The following is a 4,579-nucleotide window of genomic DNA, read 5'->3' as shown; positions in this document are numbered from 1 at the left end:
TGGTTGGTTGTGTTCTGCTTCCCTGTCTTCTAATTCGCTAATTCGGTCATCTGCTTCTCTTAGTCTATTGTTGAAACTTAACAATGGTGTTTTTTATTGCAGCTATATCACTCTTCATTTCTTCTTTATTCTTACATAAATTGTTGATTTTTTCCTCCATCTGGTTTATGAACCATATGACCTTTATCTGAATTCTTTTTCTGACATATTGCATGCCTCTGTTTCACTTAGCTGCTTTTCTGGCAAGCCCTCCTTTTCTTTGGGGTTTCTTTGTCTACCCAGTTTTGGTCTCATCAACTGATCTAGATGTCTAGTCATGCAGGGGCTGCTCCTTGGCTGGCAGTGGCTCCTCGGGGTGCGGTTGCTCCTCGGGCGGTCGTAGAAGAGGCTGCTCCTCTGTTGCCAGCAGCTCCTCTGTTGGGTGCTATTCGCAGCAGTGGTGTCTCCTCTGACTGGTGGGGGAGGCTGCTTGCACAGCTGTTATTCCTTGAGCAAAGGTGGGCCTATGATGAGGCTGCTTGCTGAGGTTCATATCCCAGCATTAAGAAGGGTTCAGGAATCTGGGAAAGGCTGTGCGAAGATGACATAGAAATTCAGAGACCAATAAAGAGTCCGGAGACGAGATATAATTTTGAAAGGCATGTGGGGTCAGAGGACCTTCAGCTAAAGGAACTGAAGAGTGCCTCCTTGTATAGGATACTTGCTTTTATTAACACAATTTGTCCTAAGGCAAGGTGGAGATAATACACTTCAAAGGGTAAGGTTTCAAAGGGTACAGAAGCATTGTCAGTTGGGGAATAGCATATGGCTGTACAGGTGTTTGGCCAGTAGGAGGCAATAACATGTAGATTAAGATGCCCTTTAACTATCTAGCAGCCACAATCAGTTTCCTATTCAGTTTGGGGAAACACCTTTAGCCATTTCCAACAGGTGACTAAATGTGTGTGACTCAACCCTGTTGAGTCCCCAAGTTTAATCAACCTTTTGATGAAACTCTTGAAATTATGACATGCTGAAATTTGTCTACAGCAGCTGCTGCTCCTCCGATGGGGGCGAGCTGATCATGGCTGCTGCTCCTTCGATGTGGGCAGGCTGTTCAAGTGGCTGCTGCTCCTTGGATTGGGGCTGGTTGCATGCTGCTGCTGTTCCTCAGATGGGGTGGGCTGCTAGTGAGGCTGCTGCTTCTTGGACAGGTGCAGGTTGCTTGTAGGTCTGCTGCACCTCATATGGGTGCAAGCTGCTCATGCAGCTGCTGCTCCTTGGATGGGGGCAGGGTGAATGTGGCTGTTGCTCCTTGGACAAGTGTGGGCTGCGCAGGGCTGCTGCTCCTCAAATGTGGGCGGTCTACCTGTGTGGCTGCTACTCCTTAGAGCGGGATGAGCTGCTTGAGTGGCTGCTGCTCCTCAGTGGGGAGTGAGCTGCACGTGTGGCTGCTGCTCCTCGGATGGGGGCGGGCCGCTCACCCAGCTGCTGCTTGTTGGACAGGTGCAGGCTGCGTGTGACTGCTGCTCTTCAGATCACTGTGGACTGCAGAAGGCTGCCGCTCCTTGGATGTGTGCAGTCTGCTTGTGTGGCTGCTGCTCCTTGAACCTGGGCAGGCTGCTCGGGTGGCTGCTGCTTGTGGTGTTGCAGTGCCCTGGGCTAAAGTGTTGGGGTGATCAGAGGGGAGCACGCTTCAGAATTCACAGGAGCCTGCACCAAGTGTGGCTGGAGACTCATTTACCATGGGACCACAGCTGAGGTTGCAGGTCCCTGGCAGGAGTGTCGGTAGAGTCCCAGGTGTCATCTGAGGGCACCCTGGGTGGAGGTGAGACTGGGCTCCCAGTTACAGAAGCTCTCCCCTTCAAAAAGTCTTGGCCTTTGAAGATGAATCGGGCTTCTTGTACTGTTTACAATGGTAGCAGAGGCTGCCTAGTTAGGAGAGCCTGGTTAGCCTGCCCCTGAGGGTCTTGCGGTATCTAATTGTGCCTCACTCACATACACACACACACACACACCCCACATGACCACACACTCCTCTTTTGCTCCTTCACTCACTCACACTCTCTCCCACACTGCCGCCTTCTTCCTGCCTCTATAGTTGGGTCTGGGGTGCTATTGACCCATTCGTGGATGGAGTTTCTTCTCCAGGTGTCTGGTTATGTAGCTCACTCACTCACACCTGTTCAGACAGGATAAAGTTCACCTTGACAAGACACAAAACAAAGGGAACAAAGAACAAATGAACCCGTGACACCAATAACCTCACTATTAGTGACCACCTGAGAAAAGAGAATTAGGGGAGACAAAAGAGCACAAATTATATTGAAGAGATAGAAAAAGATAAGAGAGGAAAGAAAAAAGAAGAAAAAGGAGAATATCTACACTAATAAAAGAGAAACATGGTAATTGGCTTATGACTGCTACCCTTCCCATTGGCTAATCAGCGAGATATGCAAATTAACTGACAGCCAAGATGGCAGCCGGCAGCCAGGCAGCTTGAAACTAACATGAGGCTTGCTTGCTTCAGTGACAGAGGAAACCAACGTTCCCCACCTGCAGCTGCAGGCCTCTGAGCCTGCAGTTTAAGAAACTATGTAACAAATACCGCCGGACTTCATCCAGCAGGATCACAACATTGTAAGCAAAGGCCAGAAACCTACTTTCAGCAGCAGAGGCCTAAGAGCTGAAGCAAAGCCTCAAGCTAAAGCTGGCCCAGAATAAAAAAAAAAAAAGAAAAAAAGGAGCCCTGCTCTGTGTGTGATGGGGTAGAGCCATAACCTCCCCATCGGCCCTGCCCTGAGTGTGACAGGGTGCGGCGCCCCAACCCCCTGATTGGCCCTGCTCTGTGGGTGACAGAGGACGGTGCCCCAACTCCCCAACGGCCCTACTCTGTGAGTGACAGCGAGTAGCTCCCCAACCCCCTGATGGGCCCTGCTGTGTGCCTGACAGGGTACAGAGCCCCAACCCCCCTGATGGGCCCTGCTGTGTGCCTGACAGGGGGCAGTGCCCCAACCCCCTGATCAGCCCTGCTCTGTGCATGATAAGGGGTGGAGTTACAACCTCCCCATAGACCCTGCCTTGAGTGTGACAGAGGCGGCACCCCAACCCCCCAATCGGCCCTACCCTAGGTGTGACTGGGGGTGGCATCACAACCTCCTGATCCACCCTGCTCTGTGCATGACTGGGGGCAGCGCCCTAACTCCCCAATCAGCCCTGCTCTGAGCCCGACCAGGGTCTGCACCTAGGGATTGGGCCTGTCCTCTGACACCCAGGAGCGGGCCTAAGCCAGCAGGTCATTATCTCCTGAGGGGTCCCAGAGTGTGAGAGGGCACAAGTGGGGCTGAGGGACACCCCCCCACCAGTGCACAAATTTTTGTGCACTGGGCCCCTAATATATATATAAACACCACAGAACCAATATATAAACAAACAAACAAAGAAAAATACAAACACCAAACCCCCAGCAAAGAGGGTGGGAGCAGAATCTGTAGAGGCTGAGCTTATATACAGAAAATAAGGTTAAGAATTTAATGAATATGGAGTGGACCTCAGTTCAGTATAGAGGAAGTAGAGGGGATGGGTGGATAAGAAGAAAGAGCATGAGAAGAACATCATCATCATAAATTTACAAAACATTGATTTCAAAAATGGTATAAAAATAAATAGCAAATAAAAATAAAATAAAATAGAGTGATGGAAAAAATAATGCAAAAAGAAATAGAAAATAAAGCAACAAACAAAAACAGGAAAACAAAGAAAAAAGAAAAAAGGGATAACAAAAAGATAATAAAAAAATAAAAATGAAAAAGTGAAGTGTTGTTCCTTTGGCTAGCTTAAGATCCCAGTCTTCTGTACTGTACTATTTTTCAGGTTCTTGTTGCCAGATCTGAAGGTCTCTCTTTAGGCCAGTTCTTTTGGACTCTCAGGGACTATTTAGAATTTTTTTTTAATCCTTTGTACTATTCAGAGTGGAATCTGGGTGTGGCTGTATTGGGTGCCTGGATACTGGAGGGAGGGGCTATCTCTTCAGGACAAAATGGCTGCCCAGGTTCTGGGCTCAGGTATGACTCAGCGCCAGACTCACTGCCACTTGTTCTGGAACCCTTCTCTCCCCAGATTCCACAAGTCCGAACCTTCTACAGCACTTCAGCCATGGGTAAGTGTCTGTATCTGAAAGGTTCTTTCTCCAGGGGTCCTCTGCCCTTCCAGGCTGCAAATTGTCTCCCAGCTGAGTCTCCTTCACCAATTTGGGTTGTATGTTATTCGTTTCAGCTGCTCATTCTATTTGCTCCCGGACAAGGCTCGGGACACATCTGTCTATTCTGACTCCATTTTGTCTCTAGTCTTGAGTTTATTTTTGTGTGTAGTGTAAGTTGGTAGTAGTTTCATCTTTTTGCATGTATCTGTCCAATTTTCCCAGCACCATTTGTTGAAGAAACTTGGTTTACTCCATTGTATGTTTTTGCCTCCGTTGTCAAATATTAATTGACCATAATGGCTTGGGTCAATTTCTCATGCTCTGTTCTGATTAATTGCTCTATATGTCTGTTTTTGTGCCAGTACCAGGCTGATTTGGTTATAATGGTTTTTTTGTTGT

Source organism: Myotis davidii, unplaced genomic scaffold (assembly GCF_000327345.1).
Source record: "Myotis davidii unplaced genomic scaffold, ASM32734v1 scaffold24, whole genome shotgun sequence".
In the NCBI taxonomy this organism is placed as follows: Eukaryota; Metazoa; Chordata; class Mammalia; order Chiroptera; family Vespertilionidae; genus Myotis; species Myotis davidii.
Note: the sequence above shows the minus strand (reverse complement) of the source record.